Consider the following 15,238-nt stretch of genomic DNA (forward strand, 5'->3'; position numbering starts at 1 on the left):
TGTTTATAGTTCCTGGGTTTGTTTTGGAAGGCATACTCCCAGGTACTTCATATTGTCTATAGTTAATTAAAATGATATATCTCTTCTTATAGATGTCATAAGTAAATTAGAGAATCATAAAATTATATAGAAAAGAGAAGAATTTATGAATAAACAAGAGACTGAGAGCACTGTGGGATGTAAAATGATTAATTGATTACATTAAATTAAAAAGGTTTTGTATAAATAAAACCAATGTATCCAAGATTAGAAGGAAAGCATAAAACTGGGAAACAATTTTTACAGCAAGTGTCTCTGATAAAGGCCTCAAATATATAAAGAATTGAGTCAAATTTACAAGAATATGAATCATTCCCCAATTGATAAATGGTCAAATGATATGAACATGAAGTTTTGGAAGAAAAAATCAAACTATAGTCATATAAAAATGCTCTAAATAACTATTGATTAGAAATGCAAATAAAAAAATTCTGAGGTACCATCTCACACCTATCAGACTGGCTAAAATGTAAGAAGAGGAAAATAATAAATGCTGGAGGGAACATAAAAACATCAGGACACTAATAAGTTGTTGGTGCAATTGTGAACTGTTCCTACCATTTGGGAGAGCAATTTGGAATGAGTTATAAAACTGTGTATACCTATTTGATCTATTGATACCACTGTTGAGCATGTTTTTCAAGATATTGGCATAGTGGAGAAGAACCTCTATGTTCTAAAATATTTATAGCAGTTCCCTTTGTGGTGGTAAAGAAATGGAAATTGAAGGGATGTCCATCAATTGGGGAATGGCTAAATAAGTTTTGTTGTATTATTGCTGTGAGAGTGAATCCATGAAGTTTTATTGCATTTAGGTAAACAGAAGACAGAGTTGGTGATGAGAAGGTCATGAGATGCACAAGTCTTCTGTAGTGTGATTGTTGCTCTCTCTGACTCCATTCTTCCTAAGGACTCCCTGCCATGTTTGATAGTCTGTGGCTACTCTGGCATTAAAGTCACCCAGAATCATAAGCTTGTCTTCTTTTGGCACCTTGATGATGAGGGTCTCCAGGTCTTCATAACATTTTTCTTTGACCTCATCAGGGTTTGTCATGGTGAGAGAATATGCACTGATGGTGGCATGGTGCTTCTCTGCAAGGGGCAATCACATTATCATGAGTCTGTCATTAACTGCTTTGGGGAAGCATACAAGCTTATTGATTAGATTAGTTTTTTTTTCTTTTGTCTTTTGGTGAGACAATTGGGGTTAAGTGACTTGCCCAGGGTCAAACAGCTAGTAAGTGTCAATTATCTGAGACCAGATTTGAACTCAGGTCCTCCTGAATCCAGGGCCAGTGCTCTATCCACCTAGCTGCCCTTATTAGATTAATTTTGATTGCAAAATCCATGCCAGCTTCACAGGGCTCCCCTTTACTGCAGTCACTCCAGAAAAAAAAACAAAACAAAACAAAGCATGTGTATCCATCTCTGCCTTAGGCAAGCTGGCCTTCATTTGGCAGCCTTGTTTCACTCAGGGCTACTATTTGGATGTGATACCTGCTGAGTTTTCCCACAACAGGGGCTATTTGTCTTTCAGGTCTCCTGGATTTCATGTTGTCCATAAGTGTGTGCACCTCCCATGCACCAATGGTGAGTAGAATCATCTTCACAAAAGTTTTGTACCTATTTTTGTGTTTTCCAACCTCAGGAAAGGATCACTGCCTGCTGCAGCAAGCAGGCCAGGATTTCATGAAGCAGTTTTTATAGCACCTTTTTTAGCTTCTTCCTTATACCAGGAGGTGAGCAGTGCAGTTCTTTAAATAGGCTGTTCAGACACTGAGGGGGCTGCTGACTTCCACTGCTGTTTCAGTCCAGTGAGAAAATGACCCTATGGCCTGGGACACCTGTGTGCAGTGTTATGACTACAGCTGGCAGTGCATCCACACCTATTGCTTCATCATTTGCCAATTACTACAGGACTTTAAGGTAGAGAAGAATGGTATGGATGATGTCTTTTGACACACATAAATTGGATTTAAGTGAGGCAGAGTTGCATGAAGTCATCAGCCTCATTCTTTCTTCCAAAGTCATTGGAATCCAGTGACAAATAAAAGTCAAGACAACTGGCAATGGCTTGGGATGTAGTGGATAACCTTAGCATCTTTAATGTTTGACCAGGTTCTAAGTACTCCGCAACATTTGCTTTAGACACCTTCATGGTTATTGAAATAAATTGTTCTCATTTGCCCATTCTAGTGCGGGAAGTCTTCATATGCTTGGGTAGGCATCTCTGTAACTCACCAATGGGTTTGAGACTCTTCATTTACCCTCGGCCTGGTTTAGCCAATCTACCAAAATAGTTTACCAGGGTGTGGCTATTGTGCATGCTACAGCTTCTTAGAGCCACAGTTGAGAATTAGGTGGATCAGGTATACACCAAAGGTGGAAAGCAGCCCTGAAAGGGTCTCAACAGCCTTCACATCAGTGGTACTAGTACTGAACTAGGGTATTGAACACCCTACACCCCACCAGTGGTAGGGGGGATAGGGAGAGTGAGGCCAGAGTTTTCATGTGTCACATATATAAGTTTGGCTTCTCATATACTGATTATCCAATATGTGAACATCTAAACAGATGAGGGGCAGCTAGGTGGTGCAGTGGATAGGGCACTGGCTCTGGAGTTAGGAGGACCTGAGTTCAAATCCGGCCTCAGACACTTAATACTTACTAGCTGTATGACCCTAGGCAAGTCACTTAACCCCAATTGCCTCACCAAAAAAAAAAATTAGATAACATCTAAACATATGAAAATCATACCATCTGGGTATCACTTTAGACTTGAATCATAGAACCTGGGTGATTAATACAAATATATAAGAACAAGACTTATTCTTCAATGGAAAAGTGGTCTAAGCATATGAATAAACCATTCTCAAAAGAATCATGAACTATCAACAGCTTATGAAACATTGTTCCAAATCATCAATAATAAGAAATGCAAATCCAAACAACTCTGAAATTTCACCTTATACATGACAAATTGTCAAAGCTGATAAAATATGGGGATAGTCAATGTTGGAGTGACTAGAAAGATAGACACATTGATACACTGTTGGCGGAGATATGAATAATCATTCTATAAAATAATCTGGAATCACTGTGCTAAGGAAGTCACTAAAATTCTGAACCTCTTGACATAGAGATTCCACTATCAGGTAATGCTACAAGGAGGACAAAGACAGAAAGAAAGGTACCATATGCCCCAAATATTGGTAGCAGTATGTTTACTGTGAACAAAGCATTGGAAGCAAAATAGGTGCCCATGGATTGGAGAATGGCTAAAGAAATTGTAGCACGTGAATGGAATGGAATATTTATGAGTTATAAGAACCAGTGAATATGAAGAATTCAGAATGGAAGAATTAAATAGTGTGATGTAGAAGGAAGTAAGCATATTTAGGAAAATATATACACAAGGATGACAACAATGCAAATGGAAAGAATATAAAACCCAGAATGAATGCTATGTAATTATAATGACCACATTTGGTTATAAAGAAGAGATGAGAAAATGCATTTCTCTACCTTCTTTGAGAGGAGGTGGATTCTGCACTGTTTGTATACCATTGCATGCACTGTTAGACTCAGTTGATATGTTTGTTTTGTTGAACTATTTTTTCTTCTTTTTTCTATTCTATGTTGGAAGAGATAAGTTGTTAAAGAAAGGAAAATGGTTATATTTTGGGGGAAAGGTAATATAAAAATGAAGATATCAATAATTTTGTTAATTTCAACACTGGAAAGAAGCATAGAAAATAGAATATAGAGTATCAGAATTTAGAAAGATCTTAGAATATTGAATATCAGAGCTATATGGAAATTTAAAGATCATCTCATCTATACTCACCTCTATTTTAAAGATGAGGAAATTTGGGCTCAGAGAAAGGAAGTGATTTATCCAAGGATATATAGATAAAAAATAATGCAAAGATTGTTGGTGGAGCTGTGAGCTGATCCAGCCATTCTGGAGAGCAATTTGGAATTATGCCCAAAGGGCGATAAAGCTGTGCATACCCTTTGACCCAGCGATCCCACTTTTAGGTCTTTTGCCCAAAGAAATCATGGAGGGGGGAAAGGGACCCACATGTACAAAAATATTTATAGCTGCTCTTTACGTGGTAGCAAGGAATTGGAAGTTGAGGGGGTGCCCATCAATTGGGGAATGACTGGACAAGTTGTGGTATATGAATACAATGGAATACTATTGTGCTGTAAGAAATGATGAGCAGGAAGAGTTCAGAGAAACCTGGAGGGTCTTACGTGAGCTGATGATGAGTGAGATGACCAGAACCAGGAGAACATTGTACACAGTATCATCAACATTGAGTGTTGACCTACTGTGATGGACTATATTCTTCTCACCAATGCAATGGTACAGAAGAGTTCCAAGGAACTCATGATAGAAGAGGATCTCCAAATCCAAGAAAAAAAAAGAAAGAAAGAACTGTGGAGTATAGATGCTGATTGAACCATATTATTTCTTTTGTTTTGGGTGCTGTTGTTTTTTTTTTTCTATTTTGAGGTTTTGCATCACTGCTCTGATTCTTTCTCTTGTAACAGGATTAATGCAGAAATAGGATTAATGTTATTATGTGTATATATATGTATGTGTATATATATATATCTATATGTATATGTATAGAGATATATAGATATAACCTATATCAGATTACCTGCTGTCTAGGGGAGGGGGGAGGGAGGGGAGGGAGGGAGAAAAATCTGAAATTGTAAAGCATGTATAAACAAAAGTTGAGAACTATCTTTACATGTAACGGAAAAAATAAAATATCTCATAAAAAAAAAATAATGCAAAGAAGAATCAAAAAAATGTCCTCTGTTTCCAAGTTTAGCTAATTGTCCACATAAGCACTGGCCCTCGTATTTTCCAGAATTTGCTTCTTCCTGACCTTTGCCATTGTTCTCTACCTTTCATTCAACTAATTTTGAATCCTCTAATTTTATTCTTATCTACTTCATATCTCTCCATTTTTCTACAATATTATTATGGTGTATTTTAATCAAATGCTTTGTTAAAATCTAGATACATTATATCCATTGAATTTCTCTTTTCTACTTGCTTAGTAGCCCTGTTGAAACAGGAAATGAGAGTAGGCTGGCATGATCCATTCTTGATGAAGTCATATTGGGTCTTCTTTATGATTACTTCCTTTTTTAAAAAAAATACATTGTATTTCTGCCTTTTGTATTTACTATAATTTCCCACTCCCTTCAGAATAAACCCTCCTATGTGACAAAGAAAAATAATAAAATAAACATATCTGAAACAGATATTATGTCTGACAATGTGTATTAATATTTTTTCCTAGCCGATAAAACCCAACTCCATGATTCCTTTATTTCCCTCTCCAAGAAGAACCTATGAGTCATCCTTCTATATAGCTGCAACTTCCTTGTGTCTTTAGGTTTCATTCATAGCAAGAATGTTGATATTGGCATGGTTCAGTTCCTCTAGCAGCATGTCAACACATTGCTTATTGACCAAAGTTCTCATATTTGAACCAGCAATAGTATTTATAGGCAGCCTAGAAACTGTGTGGTGATTGCTGCCCTTTTTCTAACATTTTGCACAAGCAGAAGAGTATCATACAGGATCAAGGAGCCTTTTGCATTTTCTCTGTTTTCTGGGTTTCCATGGACAGAGCTTATCACTTAACAGCCAGGATAGTGGTGATACACATCTTCATCTTTGGCTGGGCTAGTCCTGAAAATGTAAACACAGTCCATTAGTCATATTGTGTTCAAAGTCTCCCTAGCCTTGTAGGACTTCCCAGAACTTATACTTTGCTGATATAAAACTTTTGAGAACCCAGGATCACTTCCACGCCATTATGAAGAATTAGATTAGGACCTGTGCTTTAGAAGAATACAGTTAAGTCTTAAAAGCTGTGTTCTATCAAGGTATTTCCCATGTGTATGCTAAGATCCAGCAAAAAATCTTGTTAGATTAAATAGCAACAATAATATATTTTACAATGAGCCCATAGTTCTTCTTGTTGCTATTCAGTCATTTCAGTTGTGTTTGACTCTTTTATGACCCTGTTTGGGGTTTTCTTGGCAAAGATACTGGACTAGTTTTCCATTTCCTTCTCCAGCTCATTTTTACAGATGAGAAAACTGAGGCAAACAGGATTAATTGTCATGCCTAGGATCACATAGCTAGTAAGTGTCTGAGGCCAGTACGAGTTTTCCTGACTACAGGCCCAGCATGCTATCCACTGCACCACCTAGTTGCCCCATAACTGTTCTAGTTCAATTCTTTTGAAAATAAGTGAAACTACTTTATACCCAGAGAAATCTAAATCCACAGTGGCCTGTCTATTGAGCTTTGAACCTTCCCAGACTAGCCTTGACAGCAACAGAGCCCCAGAGTAAAGCTACCTATGAGGTCCCTTTCTCAGCCCTGAATTGAATCCCTCCTTTGTTCTAGTCCAACAATGCCCTTAAAAGGCTAGACTTTGTCCATGAGTGGAGTCTTTGCAGTGGCACTACCTGAGGACTGATTCAGATGGCATCCAGGAACCTTGGCAGTTAAAGATTTAGCAAGGAGGTCTTAGTCATTCTCCAAGGAAATAGTCCTTGAGGTAGAGACACTACGGGTCTGCCCTAAGGGCAAGTTTGAATATTAACATACTGGTGTCATGGAGGCCAGGGTAGCATCCTTGAGCTGGTTCCACACTTGTTATCACACTGACTATATGGACTAGGAAGTACATATTCAGGGTATTAGGTATGTGCCATTTTTTCTATTATAGTAGCGCCTTTGGGTATTGTCTGCTTTGGTAAAACCTGGTAATCCTAGTTTAGCAGTTCTAGGGTATCCCTAATTCTGTCAGTGCTTCACTCCTTCATTTTACATTATCAGTCATACCTCAGTTCTATGTTAGTGGTTGGAAGGCTGGTCACATAACTGCCCAAACATTTTGTTGAGAAGTTCATGGGGGTGGATATTTATGTCAAACACAAAATGCAGCTATTTATGCAAATCCAGGCTTGTGGCTTAGTCCTAGGAAGTGGAGTCAAACTCAGAGTATTTTTAAGCGTTATATAAAGGCTTTGGCTCAGGTCCTAAAATATCTGGAGGACCTGGTTTTGAATGCTGTCTCAGACTTTTACTAGTGGTTCCACCCCAGGGAAGACATTTAACCTGTCCATGCATAAATGTCTTCACACTAATCCCAGTACCTGATACATGGTAAATACTTAATAAATGTTTATTGATTGATTGATTGATTGAGCTAGCTCAAATACATCATCCTGTGATTCTGTGACCTTGTGATTAAATTGGGGTATAAAAGAAGTATTGTCAGAGGTGTTTGCCTTGTCACAGAGGAAGTCTAGAGTATAGTTCAAATAGAGGAAACATTTCCTGTGGATGGTGAGATCAAAAACTTCTGCTTTCAGATGACATTGTACTGATCACATAAATCCCTAGAGCATTTCAGAGCATCCTAAGTGAGATTTATGACTGCTCAAAAGAGTTAGACCTAACTCTTCACAAAAAGATGAGAGGATGAGATGGATGAGAGGGAAAAGATGGATGAGAGTCAGTGTCATAAAACAAAAAGAGAAATGGATTTAGAATTAGGAAGATCTGGGCTCAGATCCCAACTCAGACATTAACTTGCTGTGTCACCATTTAACCTAAGCCTCAGTTTCCTCATCAGCAAAACTGGGACAATAATACTGAACGTATCTGTCTGAAATTTAAATGAGGTATGTGTATGTAAAATATTTTGCAAACTTTAAAGTGCTACCTAATATGAATTATGGTCACATGAGGTTTGATGGACATTAACCAATATAGCTCTCTGGGGCAGAAACTGATCATAGATAGTGAAATAGTATCAAGGGTGATGAAGAGGAAGAGAATAATTTGAATTGCACTTGGGAAATTGCAAAGCACTTTCTATAGCTCAGAGCTTCTTCCTGAAATTAAAAAAACCCCACCAAACTCATCTAATGATGCTACAGGGATTGGAATCATGGTAGAGTATAATCATAAAAATCAAAATTGCGGGTCACCCAAAGGGCTGTATGATGCTAATAAATTGGCTGCAACATACTATATTACAGATATTGAATTTCATGCAAGAAACAGTGTAAAGTACACTTTAAATAGGATATAGTACTAGAAAAGAGGCTAAACCAGTCATGAAGCAAGAATAAAGGAATAACAGTGGAACTATCCATGTGCTGAACTGGTACTCATGGAATGTTAAAAGACAGACAATGGCCTCCTCCTGTCCAGTATACACATTATGAAGGATTTGCAGGAAAAATTGGACAATAGTGCACAATAGGTTGAGAAGGCACAGACAGGTTTTAGTCTATGATATTAGAGGGAGTACCCTCAATAATAAGATGACAGAACTCTTGAAGTATTAAATATTAGTTGCCTTTTAAAAAAATAATTGTTTCATTGATTAATTTGATTGTTCTTTTATTTTATTATTTATTTTTTCATTTCCACTTTAATTCTGGTAATATCTTTTTCTGAGCTAGTTTCTGGTCCATTATTTTTATTGCTATTCCATTTCCTTTTATTGCAGAGTCTTTGGCTATGAGTCTTGCTTTGGCTGCTTCCCACAGGTTTTTTATAACGTAGTTAAATTATTTTCTTTAATATAATTTGTTACTTTTTCTATAACTTTTGTAACCCTATGTATTTTTACCATATGGAGAAAAACTATAAATATGATAATAGTTGTATTTATTAGTAAGTCTAATATTAGAATAGGATAGAGCCTGAACCTGTGATTTCATTGATATAGGTATGTGCTTTCTCTGTAACTTAGAGTTTTAGATATTTGCTTAGAGCAGTGAGAGTTTGACATCCAGGATGACATGGCCAGAACATGTCATAGATGGGATATGAATTCAATTTTACCTGGTTCCAAGGCCAGCTCTCTGTCCACTATGCTTAGTACTAATGACTCTTATGGAGAAAGAAATAGCAAACCACTAAATTATCTTGGCTGAGAAAACTCCAAATAGGGTCACAAAGAGTCAGACAATAGTATTCCATTACATTTATATAACAGAACTTGTTCAGCCATTCCCAAATTGACAAACAGCACTCATTCCTATTAAAAACACCAGAGAGCTGAACTCTCCCAAATTTCCCTCAAAAACAACATTAAATCAAGCCTCTTATAAGATTCTGGAGCTGTAAAACCTGCAAAAAAAATTGGAGTGAAATAATTTTCCAACTTAAGATAACCTAGAAGATCTTCAGGAAAGGTCTGTTTCATCTGGGGAAAAGAGGAGCACAGCTCAGTGCAGAGGGTTTCTGGGCAAGCCAGCAAAAGACTCTGAGGGCATAGATCAGCAGCGGAGGATCCATGGTCCTAGCACAGCAAGCTAGTCTCACAGTAGACCAGTTGTGAAGCCTCCAAACCCAACATAAGAGGCAATTTGCAAGCCAGGGTATCAGCTACCTTACAAGCTGTGTCATTCCACTGCTATGAGAAGCCACAAGGTGCTGATGCCTAAGAGCAGAAAGCTGGTGATTTGGCCCCTGACCCCAAGCAGAAGAAGCTCTGTACAGCACATGCTATACCCCAGGAGCAGAACTGAACCTTAAAAGGCACAAAAGAGCATAAAATAAAAATATAAATTAAAAAACAAAAAAGAACCCTCATCATTGACAGTTACTATGGTGACAGGGAGGATCAAAACATAAACTCAGAGGAAGACAACAATGCTAAAACAATGATAAAAATGTGAAGCCTTAAAGGGGAAGAAGAATTGGTCTTGAGGGGAAAAAAAAGCCCTCCTGGAAGAGCTCAAAAAGGATTTTATAAATCAAATAAGAGAGGTAGAAGAAAAATTGGGAAAAGAAATGAGAGTTATGCAAGAGAAAGGCAATAGCTTAGTAAAAGAAAATAATGCCTTAAAATGCAATTGGAAAATTGGAAAAGGAGAATAATTCCCTAAGAATCAGAATTGAGCAGAAGGAAGCTAATGACACAATGAAATAACAGGAAGAAGTAAAACAGAATCAAAAGAATATAAAAGTAGAAGAAAACATAAAATACATATTCAGAAGAACAACAGATCTGGAAAATAGATCCAGGAGGGAGAATATAAGAATAATTGTACTACCTGAGGACTATGATCAAAAAAAGAACCTAACCAGCATAATTCAGGAAATTATTAAGGAGAACTGCCTTAATATCTTACAATCAGAGGAAACATTAGTCATTAAAATAATCCACCAATCACCTCCTGAAAGAAACTCCCAAAAGAAAATGTCAAGGAATATCATAGCTAAATTCCAGAACTATTAATTAAATGAGAAAATACTGCAGGTAGCCAGAAAGAAACAATTTAAATATCAAGTAACAACAATAAGAATTACACAGGACATGGAAGCTGCAAAATTTAAGGATCAGAGGGCTTGGAATATGATATTCTGGAAGGCAAAGGAACTGGAATTACAACCGAGAATGTACTACCCAGCAAAATTAATCATAATCTTTCAGGGAAAAGATGGGCATTCAATGAAATAGGAGACTTTAAAACTTTCCTAATGAAAAGTCCAGAACTGAACAGAAAATTCAGTTTACAAATATAAGACTCAGGAGACACATGAAAAGGTTAAAAGTGGGGAAAACATTCAATAAGGTTAAAATATTTGCATACCTATGTGGGAAGAAGATACTTGTAATTCTTGAGGACTGTATCTTTATTAAGGTAGATAGGAGGAGTACACACAGACAGGTATGGGAACAAGTGGATTCTGATGTGATAATGTTAAAAAACCTTAAGGGGAAACAAAAAGGACTATACTGGGAGAAGAAGAAAGGGAAGACAGAATGCGGTAAATTACATCAGTGAAGAGGCACAAAAGACTTATTACAATAGAGGGGAAGAAAGGAGGGGAGAGCATTGGTTTGAGTACTCTCATCTGATTTGGCTCAAAGAGGGAATAACATACATACTCAATTGTGTATAGGATTCTATCTTATCCTATAGGGATAAAGGGGGAAAGGGGAAAGAAAAAGGTGGGATGCTGATAGAAAGGAGGATAAAATTAGGAGGGGAAAGGGGAAAGGACAAAAAGGAGATGGGGTTGATAGAAGGGAGGACAAAACTAGGAATTGAAAGGGGAAAGGACAGAAGGGAGGTGGGGCTAATAGAAAGGTGACCAGAAACAAAACACTAGTGAGAAGAGACAGGGGAAAAGAAGAGAGAATAATATAAACAAGGGAGAAAATAGGATACAGGGAAATACACAATTAGTAATCATACTTTTGAATGTGAATGGGATGAACTCTCCTATAAAATGGAAGCAGATAGCAGAGTGGATTAAAAACCAGAATCCTACAATATGTTGTTTACAAGAAACACATTTGAAGCAGAGAGATACACACAGAGGAAAGGTAAAAGGCTGGAGAAGAATATATTATGCTTCATCTGAAGAAAAAAAAGCTTACCTCAGACAAAGCAAAAGCAAAAATTGACCTAATTAAAAGAGATAAGGAAAGAAACTACATCTTGCTAAAAGGTACCACAGACAATGAAATAATATTGATGTGGGTTTAATGTATCATTGTTATAGTCTAAGGTTTTCATGGCCTACCTCCGTAAGTTCCCGTTATGGGTACTGATTTATGTGGGTAGAGAACTTAGTACCCTGACTTGTAAGTTATCCATTGATTGGGGTCTGAATCCCTCTTAGAGCTCATATCTGAATTAGAGCTTGGGTCTTAGGTTTTTTCTGTTAACCCCCCTTTTTTTTTTGCAGGGCAATGAGGGTTAAGTGACTTGCCCAAGGTCACATAGTTAGTAAGTGTCAATTGTCTGAGGCAAGATTTGAACTCAGGTACTCCTGAATTCAGGGCCAGTGCTTTATCCACTGTACCACCTAGCTGCCCCTGTTAACCCCTTTTTTGCCTCCTACATATATAGCAATACTAAACATGTATGCACCAAGTGGTACAGCATCCAAATTCTTAGAGAAGTTAAGTGAGTTACGGGAAGAAATAGATAGCAAAACTCAGAAAGAAGTTAAGGAGGTAAATAGAATTTTAGAAAAATTAAATATGATAGACCTTTGGAGAAAACTGAATGGGGATAGAAAAGAATATCTTTTTCTCAGTAGTACATGGCACATACACAAAAATTGACCATATACTAGGGCATAAAAACCTTACAGTCAGATGCATAAAGGCAGAAATAATACATGCATCCTTTTCAGATCATGATGAAATAAAAATTATGTGTAATAAAGGGCCATGGAAAGATAGACCAAAAATGAATTGGAAACTAAATAATCTCATCCTAAAGAATGAGTGAGTCAAACAACGAATCATAGAAACAATCAATAACTGTATTCAAGAGAATGACAATAATGAGACAACTTACTAAAATGTATGGGATGCAGCCAAAGCAGTTCTTAGGGGAAACTTTTTATCTCTAAATGCCTATATGAATAAAATAGAGAAAGAGGAGATCAATGAATTGGGAATGCAACTGAAAAAGCTAGAAAAAGAACAATTAAAAAAAAACAATTAAATACCAAATTGTAAATTCTGAAAATTAAAGGAGAGGGTAATAAAATTGAAAGTAAAAAAAAAACCCACACACTATAGAGTTAATAAATAAAACTAAGAGTTGGTTCTATGAAAAAAAATAGATAAACATTTGGTTAATTTGATTTAAAAAAAGAAAGAAGAAAAACAAATTACCAGCATCAAATATGAAAAGGGTGAACTCACCACCAATCAAAAGGACATTAAAGCAATAATTAGGAGCTATTTTGTGCAACTATTTGCCAATAAATTTGACAATCTAGATGAAATGGATGAATATTTACAAAACTATAAACTGCCCAGATTAACAGAAGAGGAAATAAAATCCTTAAATAAGCCCATTTTAGAAAAAGAAATTGAACAAGCCATCAATGAACTCCCTAAGAAAAAAATCTCCAGGTCCAGATGGGTTTACAAGTGAATTCTACCAAACATTTAAAGAACAATTCTTTCCAATACTATACAAACTATTTGGGAAAATAGGTGAAGAAGGAATCCTACCAAATTCCTTCTGTGAGACAAATATTGTGCTGATACCTAAACCAGGAAGAACAAAAACAGGGAAAGAAAATGGTAGACCAATCTCCCTAATGAATATTTTATTTTATTTTATTTTTTTGGTAAGGCAGTTGGGGCTAAGTGACTTGCGCAGGGTCACACAGCTAATAAGTGTCAAGTGTCTGAGGCTGGATTTGAACTCATGTCCTCCTGACTCCAGGGCCTGTGTTCTATCTACTGCACCACCTAGATGCCCCTCCCTAATGAATATTGATGCAAAAATTCTAAACAAAATATTAGCAAAGAGATTACAGCAATTTATCACCAGGATAATACACTGTGACCAGGTGGGATTATACCAGGAATACAGGGCTGGTTCAATATTAGGAAAATTATCAACATAATTGACCACATCAATAACAAAACTAACCAAAATCTTATGATTATCTCAATAGATGCAAAGAAAGCTTTTGACAAAATACAGCACCAATTCCTATTTAAAATACTAGAGATCAGGGGGCAGCTAGGTGGTGCACTGGATAAAGCACTGGCCTTGAATTCAGGAGGACCTGAGTTCAAATCCAGCCTCAGAGACTGGACTAGCTGTGTGACCCTGGGCAAATCACTTAACCCTCACTGCCCCACAAAAAGAAAAGAAAAGAAAATGCTAGCAATCATAGGAATAAATGGATCTTTCCTTAATATGATAAACAATATCTATCTTAAACCATCAGCAATCATTATATGCAATGGGGATAAGTTAGAGGCATTCCCAATAAGATCAGGGGTAAAACAAGGATATCCATTATCACCACTACTATTCAATATTGTACTAGAAATGTTAGCCTTAGCAATAATATAAGAAGAAAGTGAAGGAATTAGAATAGGCAAAGGAAAAATAAAACTATCACTCTTTGCAGATGATATGATGGTATACTTAGGGAATCCAAAAGAATCAACTGAAAAACTACTTGAAACATTTAATAACTTTAGCAAAGTTGAAGGATATAAAATAAACCCTCATAAATCATCAGCATTTCTATACATGACCAACCAAGTCCTGCAGGAAGTGATAGAGAAATTCCATTTAAAATAACTATAGGGAGCAGCTAGGTGCCACAGTGGATAAAGCACCGGCCCTGGATTCAGGAGTACCTGGTTCAAGTCCGGCCTCAGACACAAGACACTTACTAGCTGTGTGACCTTGGGCAAGTCACTTAACCCTCATTTCCCCCCCCCAAAATAAAATAAAATAACTATAGACAATATAAAATACTTGGTAGTCTACCTGCCAAGGCAAACTCAGGTGAACATAATTATAAAATACTTTCCACACAAACAAAATCAGATCTAAACAAATGGAAAAATATAATTTGCTCATGGGTAGGCTATGCTAATATAACAAAAATTACAATTCTACCCAAATTAATTTACTTATTCAATGCCATACCAATCAAATGACCAAAAAAGTAAGTTGGAGAGCTAGAAAAAAACAATAACAAAACTTATATGGAAAAACAAAAGGTAAAGAATATCAAGGGAATTAATGAAAAAAATGCAAAGTAAGGTAGCCTAGCTTTACTAGATCTAAAACTATATTATAAATCAGCAATCATCTGTGACATTTAAAATCTAATGTGTGTGGTTGCCTTTTTCTGCCCCCAGTGTGGGGGAAACTAGCTAGGATTTACTTATAAATTAGAAGCTTCAGCAACAGTTTAGGCATTCAGCATTTATTAAAGTATATTAGGGGTTAGTAAAGAGAGAACACGCGGAGTTCAGACAGATAGCAAATGGTTTAGACTGGACTCCTCCTTCTTTTCAGCCACTAACTCAAGGTCCTGGACTGAAAGGAGACAGAGCCAGGCAGCCAGTCTCACTTTCTATTTTCTGTCTCCCTCCCCCAGAAGAGGTAATCCTTCAAGCTGATTGGTTGAGGATGGTCTCATGTTGATGTCATAGTCCACAGCCTCTGGGAACACTCCCTCTTCAGAGTCAAGCAGGTGTGGTTTTAATTCAATTAACTTTTAGTAGGCTAATCAGCAAAGTGATAGCTCTCAGTCAGTCTCACTTAATTCAATCAGTCTAGATTAATCTCCTGTGGTTGGGGCCTTTGGATGGTTGACAAAAAACCCATTATATCT

Source organism: Dromiciops gliroides, chromosome 2 (assembly GCF_019393635.1).
Source record: "Dromiciops gliroides isolate mDroGli1 chromosome 2, mDroGli1.pri, whole genome shotgun sequence".
Classification (NCBI taxonomy): Eukaryota; Metazoa; Chordata; class Mammalia; order Microbiotheria; family Microbiotheriidae; genus Dromiciops; species Dromiciops gliroides.